Raw genomic sequence first — 18,155 nt, forward strand, 5'->3', positions numbered from 1 at the left:
AACCCTGCAAATATACTCGCCTCACCTCTTCATACTGCACACTGTGTCACAATTGATCTAAACTGAAATGACAACTGTTCGACCATGAAAGGCACCTACTACGACGATTTCACGCTTCCACTTTGTACTCTGAATAGTGTCTTTTACTGATGCAACTTGCTGAAATACAGTTGTTGTTGTCTTAACTCCAGAATGAAGTCATTCAAACCCACAAAGAAAATTTCCCTTTTTTTTTCCTCTTCTAAAGTCCTACTATGTTTTTATTGCATCATCTCACTATGGGTATTGCATATCTCAAGACTTCACTTGGATTTATACTCCAAATTGGCAGAAAGAAAGATGAAATATTCAGGGCCTCTGCAGTATTGAAAAGTATGGAGTTAGATTTTGTGATTCAAGCTCTGGTGAGGAGAAAAATATTTGCTTCCAGACTATTGCCCCTATTCCTTTGTCTGAAATGTAGCCAGCACAGCTAAAATGTTAACCACTGTGTGAGTCAGCGCTGGCCAGACAAAACTTGACGTTCTTGACACCAAGGCAAGAAGTATGTCATGCAACTGAATGCACACTCCTGTGCAGAGCTGACACCTTTAAGGAGCAGCAGACAGCTCTGCCTTCAGTGCTTTCAACTGTTCCACACTGAGACAAATGAGTTAGAGAGAAATATGTTTGAGTTGCAATTATATTTATCGCAATTTCATCGTCATGGTAATGTGAGCATTCGCAATAAACGTATCACCATAGATTGCCTTTATCGCAACGAGGGCCTGTGTCCACTAACGGCGTTTTTCGCGCTGCACTCTCAGTTGAAAGTAGTTCAGCTTTTGGAACAGCACCGCACTCATCAGTGTCACTTATCCCTCATTGACCAATCAAGATCCAGAAGGGGCGGGTCTTCCCAACTTTGTCAACAACAGCGGGGGAGGAGACGCTGATCCTTTTGCTTTTTTGAGGGTACAATTTCCAGGTGTAGAGCTGCTGCTAACGCCAGGACATGATCCCTTTCTTTGTAAAATTTCTGTGAATAAAAGCAAATATTAAATATACAGAGCGATTTTAAAACAGTCTTAGGGTCCAATCAGACACAACACGCTTTAGCAGCTGGGGGCAGCTTCATTGTTTTCAATGAGAGGCTTTTTGCGCTCTGCTTTTGCGTTGTAGAGCCCCTCGCGTTTTTGAGGAAACGCTCCAAGCGCCTCGAGTTGAAAAAACTTCAACTTAAAGCAGAAAAGCGCCCCACGTCATGGGCGTTTTTTCTCATTGTCCAATCGGATGAAAGGAGAGGCGGGCCTTCTGTCAGTTTACAGTATAACGGTTAGGTTAATGACAGCTAATGATTCGGTGGTTGCCTTAACAACAGTAACCATAAGCTTCAACAAAAAAGTCCGATCTGGCCCTTATGGTCACTACCGAGAGAACCGGGAAGTGCTGCCCAGACAACTTTTGTAACCTAGCAACAGTAAGAGCAGGTGAGAAGCACTCTTGAAATTGAGGTCCTAGGTGCCCGTTAGTGGACACAGGCCCTTAACGAGAACAGCTGTTTTCTGTACACGCACCATGCAGTAACATCCACACACAAACGTTTCACCTATCCGATGAAGCCCTGGATACACTGACCGTGCATTCACATCACGTTAGCCTCTAACAGCTAACTGTCAGCAAAACTTAATCAGTGTCAAGCGGCTTGCTAAGCTGTAGCCGCCAAGATACTGCCAGGTTAGCAAGCACGCTGGCTGAAAAAGTAGAGAAGAGAGAGGAAGATGTGGTTGATGTTGGGTTACTTCTGATATTTGGAAATATTTTGGATTCAGGTTTGTACCTAAACAGACAGTTATCAATTTGAAAAGTAAGTAAGTAAGCATACTTAAGGTGCAAGTCTTATTTTATAAAATATTCCTGTTTTAATTGTCCAATCTATCCACTGTGAGCAGAAAACAAATAAAAGTATTATCTAAACTAATAATTAGGTCCTGCAGCTGCACCAGACACCTGATAACCATCATCTATTCAGATTGTAACTCTCTGAAAGAGGTTACAATGAAGGCAGAGTATTTACGAGCCTGCCTGCGCTGCTATTAGTGCGACAGTGTTGATGCTTCAGTTAACACACAGCTCCAATCAATATCTCCCTCCAGAGTTAACAACGGACCTCTAAATTTTTACTGCCTCGAGTCTGGATTCACAGCTCTGCTCCCATCTGGCTCCTTATCACCATTCATATCGGTTTCCTCTGGGACAGACGCGAGGAAGGAGAAATATAGAAGGCAGAGGACTGAGAGAGAGAGAGAGGATAAAAGCTGAGAAAGGGGGTATCTTAAAAATCCAGCTGTGCTAGTATCTCATAAAGAAGAAAGATCTGTCCTCGTCTGGTCTGTGTCAGCATGTGTCCACCTAAGCACGAGCTGCAGGCAAATGTCACCAAAAAAAGTCTGGAATTAGAGTTTTTATTATCTTTTTGTAACCTTGACCTTTGCTGAAAATGCTCAATCACCACAGTAACAGATTTTATAACAGACAAGATGGATTCTGCAAATAGACGCATTATCCACCAAATACATGATTGTCAGCGTCGTCAAGCTGAATTGCTGCACTGTAAAAGTTCCAACTAAATGTGGAGTATGTTATTCTGAGAGCTCTTTCCTCTCCATCAACACTTCAGTCTGTTGCTATAGCACCAGCGCTCAAAGGCGAGGTGACAGAGTTACAGGCAACTCTTGCAAAGTTTAAATTTAATGAAGGCAGGAAGCAGTCGTGCTGTTTGTGAAGAGGCTGGAACAAACTGTCTGCAAAACTTTTAACTTCATCTTCCCCCTATGGGAAGAAATAATGTATAGTTTCTATAGCTTAACTGTCTGCGTTATCCCATCGACATGTTTCTCTTAACTACGACGAGGAGCAGTTGCTTAAAGCAGCAGCAACTTTATATTTTTTCGCAGCATCGCTTCCTTCCAAACACTCAACTACAGACAAAGGACGTAAGTGAATAGCTGGTAATAGAATGGACCAATTAACAGCTAATGAGCCAGCTATTTCTCCAAAGGTGGAGGAGACCAAACACAAAAGACAAATCACATTGGAATTACGTTAATACGAGGACAAAAAACACGGCGCTAATTGGATGCTAATGCTGCTGGATGTGTAAATAAGCAACAAATTGCAAAGGTGCTTTATACTGTTTACAAGCGATGTGTGCACGGTTTGTTTCTGCCCCCCCCTAGTGGCCATGGTGTCGTGTGTGCAGGTTTAAACGTAAAGCTGCAGTAGGTAAGATGGAGAAGAGAGCGGACTTTGCTTCAAAATTTAAAAGATTGCAACCTCCAGGTCCCTCCCCCTCTCTCTCTCCACGGCGCTCAGTCCTGCCACTAAAGCCCTTCCTGCAGAAGAAGCTATTATGCAGCGCGCAAGCTAGTAACCACGGCAACTGAAGGAGCCAGATGTACACTATGTACACAACCGCAGCCGTTGTGTTACACCACCAACACTAATGAAAGCAGATACACATCAAACCAGCGGAAATCTGTGTTTTTGCTGTCAACGGTAATCTACAGCTAATTCTGTTTAGCAAAACCAGCAGCACTTAGTTTGCTAACAGAGAAAAAACAGTATCTCACTGATGTTGTGAACATTTAGCCCTGAGAGCACAGGCACACAGAACTATCAGGAGAAAGTAAGAAACGATAACCCTGCCTGGGCACTTCACTAAGATATTTTCAGCCACGCCGCCATGAAACAACGCTGAACAGCAGCCGCATTAAGAACAAGCTAACGTTAGCTCCACTGCAACACCAACGTAGCACAACGTCACAGTAACCGCAGACATGTCAGCAATGTGAAACAAAGACAGCAGAAATGAAGCTGGGGTAATTACCTGTCCCGTAGCTCTCTCCACCTCAGAAATGCCGCTCCAATGTTTACTCTCTGTCCAACTCTTTCTTTTTAGTTAGCTTTTCCTCGTTTCTCTTCTTCGGTGTAACGGTCTTTGTAGTGTAAGCCGTAGTTGGCAGTGCAGGAATGGGCAGTTTTTTTATTTCCTGTGGTTGTTTTTCAGCCTTTGTGGACACAAACCGACCGACGCTGCGCACACTGAAGAAATTGAGCTTGACCGTGTGAGCATGCGCGGAGGAGTGGCGCTACGCAGCGTGTGATTGACAGCAGCCTGAGAGACTGCTCGACTCTGATTGGTTGTTGTGTTTCGGGAGCGTTGGATTCTTACAAACGCCATTGGGAGTAGTAGGAGGAGCCAGAGGAACATGATTTTTATTATCTCGCTCATGTACAGCTGCATGTTGAAAGTGACAGCAAATATGACAAAAAGTTAGTTTTAATAATGTTACCTACTACAGCTTTAAAGGGAATTTTCACCTAACTTTTCTCTGTGTCGATTGAAGCGTTGTATTTCCCAGTGCATGTTACATTGACCAGCAAAGATGACTTCCACACCCTGCTGAGCCGTGCCCGTAGTGTGCCTTCATGGACCAGAATGCATTGCACACAAGTTGTAGCCGCCTCAGCCTCGCTCTGCAGCATTTCCCCGGCCAAACACTAATAAATATCCTGTCAGCCAAAGTAATTTAAAACGTATCCTCCTCTGCACTCCTACTTTGGGATGCCATTTCCGCTGATTGTAGTGTTGTTTCATTGATAGTTTAGACTTTAGCAGATCCTCTTGGCTGCCAACTACATCAAATAACGGTGTTGGTGACAGGAAAGACAACAGATTTTTTCCCGATTTGTCAGGCTGTGCTCCAGAGACACAGAGGAAGCGTTTTTCACACTATATATCTAATTAGCATAGAAAGAGATCAGCATGAAATTAGGTGAAATTTCCCTTTAAGAATATCTTAACCCAGTCCCTTCTATTACAACCACATCCTTGCAGTTTACTGTGTTTCTTTGATAGCGGTACCAGTTTTGCAAAACCCTCATTTGACTCACAAGACAACAAGCTGCATACTGATATCAGTAATTATAGGAGGACACTTCCCAATTTAACCAGACGTCTACGGCTGGCTCCGTTTGTCATGGTTCTAACTCCTGATTTTCCTCGCTTTCCTTTTCAGACTGTTTGCTTCATCCGAGCGTCGAGTTTGTTCCTTTTTCTTTGGATTTTCACTTATTTTTGAAGTTGTATCTGTAGTCATCCATCTTTTCTTTGTTTGTTCAGCCATAGTAGATTACTGTTTACTCGCAACACTTGCAGAGAGCGGAAAAGCAGCCGCTTAGCTCCGCCTACCCTCTCTGGCAGACCAACCACTGCTGGCTGATGGAAAACACGCCACTAACTGGGCGCCGCTTGGGATTTTTTCTGCGAAAGTCGCCACGGACTGCTGTGTCGCATTTTAAGACATATATATAATGTTACAATGTTGGATGTCCAGAGTAAACGTGGGTGAAGTTTCAAATCTGCAGGTAAAAGTGTGTTGGAGTAATCCCCAGGCTTCTCAGCTCAGTCTGCAGGCTGCTGTGAACGCCAGCTTTCACACAGTTTTTTCTACACGCTGCAGCCTCAGCAGGCTTCGGAGGGCTGGCCAATCAGAAGAAAGCGGGCTTGTAGGGACGGGGCTTCTTAAAGGGACAGAGCCGACTGAGTGGTTTCAGGTGGAGGCTGTATGAGGGCCTGCACAGAGCACCAGTGTGAGAAAAATGATGAGTTATTTTTTAACTGTAACTTATGCTAAGCTACTCGACAGGTATCACAGAGTGAAATATGAAGCTTGGAATTAGCACAATTCCCCCGCCCCCTTTAAACTTTATCAACCTCTTTGAATGTATTACATCAGAGAGATAAAGCAGGTGTGTGTTGCACAAAGCAAAAGCCTCTCCCTTGAAAAAGCTAATAAAACACTGTGCAGATTGGAGCGTTTAGTCCATAGTTTATAAGGAACGTTTTAATCATGGCTTGGCTCTGTTGGTTCAAAACTTCTCGACTGTGTTCAATATTCATTAAGAAGACATTTCATCACTAATCATCAGAGTGTAGAGCTTTGTAATCACGCACACGATGGAGCAAATTGTAAGTGGATGCAACAGTTTACTGCTTCAGTTCACAAGAAGATAAAATACACAAAAAAAATCCATGTAGTAGTGGCCCTCTGGCACGGCATGAAAATATCTAGAAAGTGTTACAAGGACTTTATTTGATGATGCGTCCAAAGGAGGAGAGAGAAAAACAAAATGTCCCTAAATGAATGCCAGTATCAGATGATTATTAAGAACACTAGACCTGGCCATCTTTTACAGCCCACACTTGGATGTGACTGCACACTCCACCAGCCTCCCTCTGAAAGCAGTGAAAAAGCTTCCATTGGTAACATTAGCATTGCTTAATTCAACATTTGTGCACAGTGAAGAGGTCCTTTCAAGCATGGTGGCATCATTTTAAAGGAGCAAATAAAAGATTCCACTTCCCTCCTTTCAATCTGACGTTAAATGAGCAGCAGAGTAAAATGATTCCTCTTTAACGCTGACTGTTTTTGCTTTCAGGCGTTTCTTTATTTCACATTTATTTGTTGCGTTCAGGTAAACTGTGATGGGTTTTGAAACTGAAATGGAAATTATAATAGCTGGGAGCAATATTGGCCGTCCTTTTATGGCCTTTTGAAACAAGAATAAACTCTCACATTCTTCTTGGTTAAATTGTGTAGAAGTTTCACTAACGTGCAACAATGAGAGCTGGATATGTTTTCTGTTTGCATGTTGGACGAACACGACACTAAAATCCATTTTATTACAGCTACAGTGCTGCTTTATGCTGGGTTAAGCAGGTAATACAGATGTTGGTAGCATTTCAGAAACACCAGCATAGAACTGAATTACAAGTATTTAACCCCTGTAAATACAGTCTGTATAAAGGCATCACAGGTAATGATGTTTTTACCAACCTTCCAACTTTGAATCTAGTGCCACAAGCAGGAAGGGGTGGGCGGTACACCGGTGTCAATATCGTCACCGGTGTCACACGTTGTGCCACCACATGGATTTTGCAATACTGTCATACCACGATCAGATAAGATGAGATCTTATTTAATTGATCCCCATTAGGGCTGTCAACAAATATTCTTAATTCAAATATATAACCGAATTGTAATAAAAAACGGATATTAAAATTAATATTCGTTGTGACAAAAAAATCAGCACTACCGCGAGTTTGCGAGCTTGCAAGTTCTCATATGTCCTCACGCGCACTCTTGGTTACGGAGCATCCTTGAATGCATCACAACGTCACTATGATACATTAATAATTAGCTTCAGTCTCGCTGGAACGAGCTAAAACAACAACCGCGTGGCGTGCGGTAATGATGTCGAAGAATTTAAATCCCGGCCCGGGCAGACAGAGAGATTCTCACCCCCAGCAGAACAGACAGGTGTAAGTATGTTGACCTGTCACAGCACAGCTCGCTTGGAACGCTGAATGTCCGTTTTACCGAAACCTAATTTGTTTATTTTGAAGGTGTAGGATCTTTTAAAGGCACGTTTCTGTTTAAATCAATATATCTTTGCAAGTAAGTTTGTCTCTCGTTGTGTTGGTATGTCCTCTTGTAGACATATTGTGCAAAAATAGATATTCGAATAGTTTGAACATAAGTGGGTTTTTTTGAAGTAATAATCAAATGTAATTTTTGGCCAATGTTGACAGCACTAATCCCCAGGGGGGAAATTCTGGTGTTGCAGCAGCACAAAGACAAAATAGCAAGTAAGTAAATACAGTAAAAAAAATTAAAAGGGATTTTAAAATGTATTTTTCTTTAGAAATATGAGAAAATCCCTACTATATTATATTTTCAGTGTACCAACCCCACCTCCAAGCGATCACTGAAGCCCCTCCATGATTCCTCTGATGCCCCACCAGGGGAGGAATATGTCAGCATCTCCTCTGTGGAGCTCTGTGGAGCTGAATCATGTTTTGGGTAGAGTACCATTTTCATTTTGTAATACTGCGATAGAATACCGTTACCGGAAAACCCCCCAAAATACAGTGATATCAATTTTAGTTCATATCGCCACCGCTTCAAGCAGGTCAACGTTTTCAACATTCAAGATGTTTATTGTCACTCTAGTTATGGCTCTAGAGGGTAAATATTAAATATAAGAGACACAAAATAGAATGAAAAGATAATAAACTAAGGAAGCAGTAAAATCTGTACATTTTTCTAGATAATCCAATGTGATCCTTTGACTTCAACATTTGTTGGACTACTTTTTGGCACATTGTTATCTCTTATTAAACTTTATACGTTGTAAAAATGAGTCAAATGTCTCGTTAACTATGGTCTGTTTTGTCACAATTTATTGCAAACTGTGGCGATCACCTTCTGTCCAGCTCCATCATGACAACAAATTTGTCTAATAACTCTGTGACAAAGCCATCAGCCTCAGCTGTACTTTGTGCTAATTAGCAAACACTGCAGGCTAACATGCAGGCCGAGATAGAAACAGAGTAAACATTAAAGCCAGACTGATGGATCGCCGGTTTATCTGGCACGTCCCACATACAGAGGCAACAGTCCTCGATGCGGCGGCCCCTGCTTCGACTCCAACCCTCGGCCCTTTGCCGCGTGTCATCTCCACTCTCTCTTCCCCTGTCTCCGACACTATCCACTGTCCTCTCTCTGATAAAGGCATAAAAGCCCCCAAAAATAAATCAATAAATAAGCCAGGAGACTGATACCAGTACCAATTTTAAGAGGGGTAAACTAGATGCAGTTGTCAAATCAAGCTTTATTCAGCTGCGGCTTTTATCCAAGTTTTGTTTTTGATTTCGAAAAAGTTACGCCCGCTTTTATCGCCACCCGTCTTGACTACTGCAACTCACTTTACACTGGTGTTTGCCAAGCCTCTCTGTCTTGCCTGCGGCTTGTTCAGGTCGCGGCAGCTCGTCTTTTAACTCAAATCCCAAGCAGCCACAGACACAATAATTACCGTTCAAGACAGATTTATTTTCATAACAAAACGTTTAACAATGACAAAATGTATTAAACTGAACTCCAGGGTGAATCAAAATAACAAACAAGTCTAACTCAGAAGGTAAATGATCTAACCTATCAACTCAGAGAGAACAGAATCACTTACCTCCCTAACTAAACAGGAGAAAACTACCTTAAATAAATAAGATTCACGCCTACATATTGTTATACTAAATGAAACTGAATATCATGAAACAAATGACAACATGGCCGGTTGGACAGAGAGGGAGACGGGGTTCCCCAAAGCCGCTGCGATGACGTCACGTTGGCTTCTTATCTATGCCGTCTTCGGCAACCACCTGCGGACACTGATGAGGTGCCAGCCAATCAGCTCCGGGGACCTGCGCACAGCTATTTACATACGCTCACTCACAACCGCAAACACAGACACACACAACGTATAGTAATAATAATAATAATAATACAAGAAAAAAAACACATTATGACTATACAGTTGTAACAGGAAGTGATCAAACCGGAAGTGACATCATCTCGTTATGTGATCGATGAAATATTCAAACATTTATAAAAAGTTATACAGTTATTGTTTTCAACTAGAAATAATAACTTACTAACAAATGTTGATTACAATATTACAATTAAGAAAGTTTAATTAAATGCCTGAAGGGCAGCACAGATTGAATTAAAACATGTTGGCATGTATCAGAAAGCATAGATATCGGCCAATAATATCGGTCAACTACTATATCTGTCAAGCTCTAGTAACCATGACTCCCTCTCCTCAGAATCTTAGCGCTGTCATAGCATGCTGTTGTTAGCATTCAGCTCAACGCACTGCTATACAAATACAGCCTCACAGACTAAAGCCCCTTAGTGTTGTTTATGTATTGATTGTACATGACAGTAACTTTTACGGAGGAAATAGCTGCTTGCCTGTGTCTCTCTTTCCTCTTAGCGCTTGAACACAGACAAAAATATCTCAGCTTAAATGCATCAACTTGTATTATAATAATGTGTGCTTGAAACCTCGGAAAAAGGTGCCCTGCATGATGATTGTGGTTCTGCTGCTTAGACATGCTTTAGTAAAAACAGGGGTGGAATATTCGACAAAGGATTTATTTTGAACCTGAGCAGGGTTTTAGTGAGTGTTTTCCAAACAGTGTTGGGCTTTATACGCTGCCAGACATGGACAAACATGCTACGCGTTGATAAAATGAACAATCTCGCCTCGGTCGAGACACTTCTGGCTCATCCAGCTTCATCTGTAGGAGGCGGCTGAACAGCTGTATCTCAGTACAAGCTATTATAGTGTGACTCAGGTGGTAGAATGGCCCCTGGGTTCAGCAGCGAGCAGGGGGCTGTAGCTATTAAAGCAGTAAGCTGTGAATTAAATGCAGACAGACTCAACAACACATGCCCTAACATTGTTTGACCAGCAGCTTTGAGGCAGAGGACAGAGACCGTGTCTGTCCAGAGGCGGCCGACTCAGACAGGCAGATATATTTTCTCTTTGTGTTGTGTTGTTTTTCTCACATTCAGCCCTTGCTCATATGTGGCTTCGAGCAGACGGAGCGGGAGACAAGAAAATATCCATTACAGCGTCTGCGAATAGCTTCAACAGCTGGTGCCATAAGCAGAAGTAAACCTTTCTATTCATGAAGGATGTTGTGTTTCTCAATCTGTGAGATGTGCTGCAGACTAAACATTTATTTTTAACACCGTGTCACAGGTAAATATTTTATACCTGCAACTCATCTCCTCGGCGGGCTAATCCTGACTGCTCAACCTTCCATGACAATGAGCAAGTGTGAGCTGTGCTTGTGTTGTGACTGTGAAAAATTTAGCACAGAAAAAAAACCGCCAGTTCTTTCTAAAAATATGGAATTTGCACATATATTTAAAATGACTAAAAGATACCTGAAGTTTTTGAATCCCTGCAAGCAAATGCCTAAAAAAGGCCTTTTTTTCTCCTTTTTTTTTTTTAACCACTGACAGGTTTGTTATTTGAAAGCTGAGTTTCTGACAACATTTCAAAAAGGATCCCAACAGAAACAGACCTCTTCTTGAAGAGTAAGAGGCTTTTTAAAATCACAAACAGCTTACAATCATGCTCTTTACAGCCACCAGACTCCATTGACAAAAGCAGTAATTTTACCCTGCAGAAGACAAAACGTTGCTGATTTACTGCTGCCTCGATTGGATGTTTTGTTTGTGTAATTGTGTGACTTTGGTGTTTTAAATGTTTAGTTTCGATCAAACACAATATTTTCGTAACACAAAAAAGTTACCGATTGAGGCAGCTGGAAACAAGATACTGCTACTTGCTGCAAGGTAAAATTGCTGTTATTTTCAATGGAGTCTGGTGGCTTTGAAGCGGGGTGATGTAACTGCTGTTTCTGGTTTTAAAAAAGCATGTAACTCTTCATCAAAAAGGTCCATCTCTGCAGAGATCCCTTCCTGATGTTGTTGAACACTTAGAGTAACAGCCTGAGCCTGTCAGCGGCAAAAACAAGCACTTTAGTGGAAGTACTTTGATCCTGCTTATGTCCCATGTCATGGCTGCCGGATGAAGCAGTCTACTGGAGCGATCCCAAAAGGTTTTGAACCTTTCATTCATTTAGACCCTAAAATATTGAAACATAGGGCCCTTGTTTAATAAATATATGGTTTTGTAATACAAATACAGCCTTGTGCTGTTGGCTTTTTTACACAAACCACATTAATGTGGAACACTGTGTATGTAACGTCTTCAAAACGGCAATAATTACAGCAGCGTTAGATGTTAGAATAATTGTCTTTTCTCGATTTGTGGTTTAAATGTGTCCTTCTGGAATGAAAAGAAAGCTCACCATGAAGGATATTAGTGTATAATAAAGCTGTCCGCTTATAGAAAACAGAGCTAATTGGATTATTTCACTGTCATCTATTCAATTAACACTTTCTACAAAGGCCAAAAGTTCAATGACAGTAAAGGTTATTGGTTTCTGATGAGTTAAACCGAAGTTGCTGTCATATATCACTGCAGTATATAATGTAGGTGGTAGAATATCCAAGGAATACAAATCTATTATCATTATCCACTTAATATAAATGATAACGTTGAGCCTTAACCTTAATGTGTGTTGTCAGCTTGATAGATATTGCATTTATCTATAAAGAGATGTTTTGTGAGATAAAAAAGAACCTAAATGTTGGACTTCTCACCTCGTAGCTCCTGTCAGTGTGAGTTTAGTCGAAGCGTTGTCTGTTGTAGTTGTTCTCATATCAGTGTAAAGTAATACGAAACATGTTTCCATAACAGACTCTACAATATAAATGTTAACTGCAGTGGGCTGATGAGTAGTGAGCAGCATGTCCAGTGAAGGCGAAATATTGAATTTTTGAGGGATGCATGAATCAGTTATGAGCAGCGGAGGAAGCAGAATGTTTTTGCCCAAGTGTTGAAAGAAAAAGTTTGATATTTTGGGAAATTCAGTTATTTGCTGTCTGGCCAAAAGTTGGGAAGATCACCAACAGTCTCATCGCTGAGTGTGAAGCTGCAGCACAGTCAGCGGCCGGCTAATTTAGCAGAATGTTTCTCGGCCGGGAGGAGGAAGTTACTGGTACGAATCAGTTTTGACACTTTGTTTTTTAAGCAGGTTAAAGAAACAAGATTTAAAGTGTTACTGAGCGAGCTTTAGAGGTGCCAGCTGCCTGCTGTCATCGGGGGGTCAATGACCCCGGACAAGTGCAATGGAGGGGGCCCTGCAAAGGTCGTTAGGTGACGCTTAAGTTTGATCAAGTACAGCATCTAACTTGGACTAATGACACGACCATTGATGTGTATTTACATGATAAATAAAGTTGAGTTAACATCTGACACAAAAACACCTGCTAATATTGTCAAAATAGTGGAGTGTTATTGTAGTGGAGTGCCGCCTATAGTCCCGCCCTACTGTGCTGTGATTGGCCAGAAAAGCCAACAGGTCAAATATAGGACCTCCTCCTGGTGACCACTGTTTCATTCCCATATGAAATCAGGTGTTGACTCATAGTCCCATGAAATAGATAGAAAAATAGATACACATGTCTTGCATTGATCTTAATAATCTCAATAATGACACAAATTGGTGGGTGTTTTTATTAGGTATTGAAGAGTTTAATTTACTAATTTGCCGGCCATTGTGACGATATATCCTGCCAGTTACTGTCTGGAGTGCAGGACCTATGAGCTAGCTAGCGGGTTAGCATCCCATGCTTACTAATCATTTTTGATTTCCTACCCCCCGTCCCGGCTCTTGCTAGGTTTAGGCACCAACACTACTTGGTTAAGTTTAGGAATAGATTACGGTTAAGGTTTAAAAAATCAGACAACGTTATCTTTACCAAGAATACCAACAGCTGTCTCCTGTACTCCTAGGTTAACCAGCCGAATGTCCTAAAGACAACTTTAAGCTAACGAGAACTAGCTTGTCACAGCACAGTGGGATGGGATTAGTTGGTATTTTATTGGGGGGAAAAAACACTTTGGCTAGCAAAATGTGCAGATCACACCTACAGAGCAAAGTTACTAGCAAAGTTGAAATGCATCGCCAAAAGTATGGGTAGAGAAGAAGAAAAAAATAAAAGGGGCAGCTGGGTAACGACCAAATTTCTGGCCAAAAAAACTTTAGCTAGCTAGCTTAACCTTTCAATAACATTAGCATAAGACTAATATATTGTAAAGGGTCCAAATTAGGGTAAAAATGTCCCCCTGGCTTTAAGTCCTAAAATAAGGTCTGGCCCACGTTCTGGATTTTGTTACCTTCGACCAAAGTCAAGCTAGCTACTTAATCGTTTCCAGTCTTTGCGCTACTCTAAGCTAGCGGTAGCTTCTAGCTTACAGACGAGGAGTGCTATTAATCTTCTTCTCTCACTCCCTGCAAAAAGCAAATAAACAAATGTAATAAAATGTCAAAGTTTCACTTTAAACACACAGATTATGTGGACATTGTTATAATAAAAAAGCAGAGACTCCATTGAGTATCAAGAAGACGCTCTGGATGAGTTAATAAAACTTTGCAACGTGGTGATGAGAGCTGAAGTAGACGGAGAGACAGAGGCATTAAACCTCTCAGCCGCTCTCATTACAGGTCTCATAGCTCTTCAGCAGCTGTGGCAATCAGACTGGCATTTTGAAAATAGCTCACTAAAAGGCGAGGAGAGTTTCTCCAAGTAGGAAAATAACGTTAGGATGATGCAGAGTTTGTACTCGTGAATATAATAATACGGCTCAACAAAATCTGCTGCCTAAGCCAGATGGTGCAGATATTGAAAGGGCAGATGTAGAGTTATGCTGCCTGTGATACTACCCAGTAATATTTCACACTGATCTTAATGTACTTACACACACTGCTGTTGGCTTTAATATCATTTCTACAATATGTAATCGTTTGTTTAAGCCATTTACATGATTGGATCAGTGGGAAATGCATTTATAATTCTGCTGCATCACTCCCATCACAGAGAAGAAAAAATGCATTTCAAGAATTAAAATGAGATGCCACTTTTGGCAGACGGGGAAAAAAAAAAAGGAGGCCATGACGCACGGGAATATTGCCTGCTGGTAATCCAGTGTTTTTTCAGAGAGAGGAGACAGACAGAGTGAGCGAGGAGACGTGATAATGAGAACACAGTGAACCTTTAATTGTCTCAGTTCTCGTCACTGTGAACTGCGTGTGATCAAAGCATCTAAACGTGTCAAATAAAGAAGCAAAATACCATCCGAGCGGTTTGAGGCGCACAGCAGGCGGGGTGGTGTGCAGGAAGTTGGTGCACGAGATTGAATCAATGCAAACAGAGTGGATCAATGTGTGCTGCTTTTAAAATTAAAGGGGCCGGATTTTTTATTTTTATGCCATGCAGCTCTCAGATGTTTGTGAGATTTAATTACAGAAACGGAGGAAGAAAGCATTCATATTTTCAGAATAAAACACCGGTAGATGACAGGTACGAGTAGGAACTACCAATTAATTCTCAACCTCCTGCAGAGTTTTGTCATGAAACCACATCGACTTTCCTCCGAGTGTGCAATTAAAAACTGTTTATTTACGTTATTAGAATGACTCGAGGAATTGTTGCACATTACCTCTGAGATGTTCAGTGCTTATGTCAGAGTGATAAATGTATCAGCTGAGCGGGCTCGTACCAAAAACAAACCCAGTTTTTTTTTTGGGATGTCTATTCTCGCCACATCTAAGATCCAGCTTTTCACCAAACACTTCTCTTTGTGCTTCCTCATTTGAATGGAGCGACTCTCTGTTTGTGCTTCTGCTCGCAGCTTTGTGGCAAACACGTTCGGTATGAAAATACGAAACTGAAAAACAAACTGTCAGATGCTGCTGGTGGTTGTGTTTGCACTGCCAGGAAATTCAGGCTGCTGGTGGGCTAGCAAAGGGAGGATTTTTAAACAGATATCGATCCCTGAAATAGGTGCAACCCAGAAAACAGCGAGGGATGCTAATGAATGACAGAAAAGTGCTTTCCACTTTCTGTTTTTGGCTCGGATTCCTGTACAACTGGATTCAGCCAAGACATAATGCGGATATTGACAACTATACCGGCCAAGTCCAAGGAGAGAGGAGTCCAAAACAACAGAAGAAAACAACTTCTTGAGACCAGATTCAAGTGTCTCAAAACGTGTCCAAAGAGTTGTGCTTTTAATCTGTTGGAGGGAAAAAACATCTTCGTAGGCCTTTTTGATTAAAGTCAGTCTCTGGTATGAAGGAATGGGCAGGCTTGTGTGTATTAAAAACTCTCAGCAACCCATATATTACCATACCTGCCAACATTAGGATGTGAAAGAGGGAGATTTTCCAGTATCAGAAAATTGGCCTACACCCAGCAACCCTGTCGACATATAACCCTAAACCACAGATTAATCAATGAAATAAACAGATGTGCACAATAAACATGCCGATGCTGCAGGATCTCCTCCGTGCCTCAGTGTTTAGCTTGTAAACAGTGAGGTGCACCGCACTGCCTTTTTTGTTAAAGCCTACGGTTAAAGAGAGAGCAGCTCGCTGCACCTTTTGTTTCTACTGTTGTTAAGGCAACCACCGAATCCTTAGCTGTCATTAACCTAACCCTTATATTGTAAACTGACAGAAGGTCCGCCTCTCCTTTCATCCAATTGGACAATGAGAAAAAAACGGCCATGACGTCGGGCGCTTTTCTGCTTTGAGTTGAAGTTTTTTTAACTCGAGGCGCTCGGAGTGTTTCCTCAAAAACACGAGGCGCACAGAGCGGAAAAACGCGAAACGCAAAAAGCATCCCTCTCATTGAAAAGAATGAGGAAAAAGCCGCCCCCAGCTGCTAAAACGCGTTGTGTCTGATCGGACCCTTAGCATGCTTGCTAACATCATACTTCCCACTGTGTTTCATGCTAAAGTCTGTTCTACCCCCCTTACAAAATGCATGGTATGTATCAATGCGGCTAGCAGCAGTAAAGGGGAATTTCTCACACCCAGTGGGGTTAAATTTAAAGGTGTATATTTTCTTCTTTGGGCCCCTTTCAGACATTTTCAGCAGCAAGCTAAGAGAGGTAGCGAGCCGCCGCAGTGAGGAGTGATCCATAGGTACGCCAGGTATAGCGGTTTGTGCATGCTTGCCGCTGCCTCCAGTTGGGTTGCCAGGTCTTATGACACATATCCCACATAGAGGTTGAGGAACACTCGTTTGATTGGTATCAACGTGAAAGAGGGAGATTGTCGGGAGAAATTACAAATCGGGAGTAAAGCGGGAGAGTGGGTTAAAATGTGGGAGAGTCCCGCCCAACTGTGTGTTGGCAGGTCTGTGTTATATTAATGACGCACCAGGAGATGTCAATTGCAAAATGCCTTATTATATTACTATCATTAATAGTATACGAGAGCCAAACCCTCTCTATCGCCCCCTGCTGACTGGCTGCAGTATAGCTCCTAAAGCCCACCTCCTCCATGTTAACAGATGGGACATGAGTCAAACTATAAAATCAAAATACATTATTCTCAAACATGGTTTCTGTCATTATAGTTAGTTCTTATCATGCTGATTGATGTCCAAGTGTTCATTTTACTGACACGCTTATTTTTAATTAGTTATTGTATTATAAAAAGGGGGTGTCACCTCATGATTGACAGCTGTGTTGACACCGCTCATGCAGCGTTCTGTTCCTGAGTAGCAGAGTAGAGGATGGAGAGGAGACGTAACTAACACTACAGTCATTGAACTATCTGCTTCAGACCAACACAAGATGTTCAGCTGCAGACTGAGCCCACCTGAGGGGTGTTTGATGTTTTATCTGTAAGTTAAATGTGTGGTTTGCTAGCAGAAGGGCGGAACGTCAATACTGCACCTCCACCAGCCGATGTCTACGGTTCAGACTCTGGCTCCCAATGTGCAAGAAGGCTTCACTTTTTTACAACGAGAGGAGGTGGAGACACGTCACATCTTTATATACAGTCATAGGGTGATACTGCTAATCTAGTATGCATGCCTTAAAGGTACCTTGGATTTGAGATCTAATTGTAAGAAACATGCATAGAAGAGGAGAGTGTTCGGGGAGGCTGTACTGTCTTGCAGCGAATTAAAAACAATGAAAATAGACCCCAGACGACCCCGACTGGATTGAAGGCCTCTTTGGTTTTGGTGCAACACATTGTGGGTTTATCTCCCGCCCATGCTTCCAGTGATTTAAAAAGGTCACCTCGGGTTCACTGCCTGGGCACATTTTATGGACAGAACTGTAAAACAGAACATCTGCGATGAGTGTTTTTACTGCAAAGTACAAAAGTTCAATCACGAGTGAAGTCGGTGATCCTTGTAAAGACATGGCAGGTTTTTTTACTCAGGTACATTTTCCACTAGTAATTTCCTTTCCATATTCACAAGTTCTTCTTACATTTTTGAGCTTCAGAGTGTCGTTAGCTTGATGGTAGCTGCTTTTTATTGAAAACACTAACAGACACCGAGAGGGAGAGCAGAGGGAAGCCGTTAAAGTCGGCCAGAGGGAGGATGCTTGCCGCAGTCCACATCTGTTGAGCCGGAGAGGGGATTGAGTAAGTAAAAGGAATTGAATTTACAGGATTTTATCAGTTTGTTTACATAAAGATAGTTTCCCTCTCATTTTAGAAGCACTTCTGTGCATTACTTTGTAGTGGTTGCAAGTTTCCCGGTGGGTCTGCGTAACTGTTCGAGGAAAAAGCGCCAATCTGTATTGTGCACACACACGAG

At 41.9% G+C, this 18,155-nt stretch overlaps 1 protein-coding gene across 2 annotated transcripts in view; it reads left to right on the plus strand.

Moving 5' to 3' along the window:
- The window catches only part of unc5da (unc-5 netrin receptor Da), a 260,842-nt gene that overhangs the window by 150,267 nt on the left and 92,420 nt on the right, over window positions 1-18,155 (plus strand). The gene's annotated exons all lie outside the window — the stretch shown is intronic.

Source organism: Semicossyphus pulcher, unplaced genomic scaffold, assembly GCF_022749685.1.
Source record: "Semicossyphus pulcher isolate SPU_LCO1_2020_fin unplaced genomic scaffold, fSemPul1.0.p SCAF_22, whole genome shotgun sequence".
Lineage (NCBI taxonomy): Eukaryota > Metazoa > Chordata > Actinopteri > Labriformes > Labridae > Semicossyphus > Semicossyphus pulcher.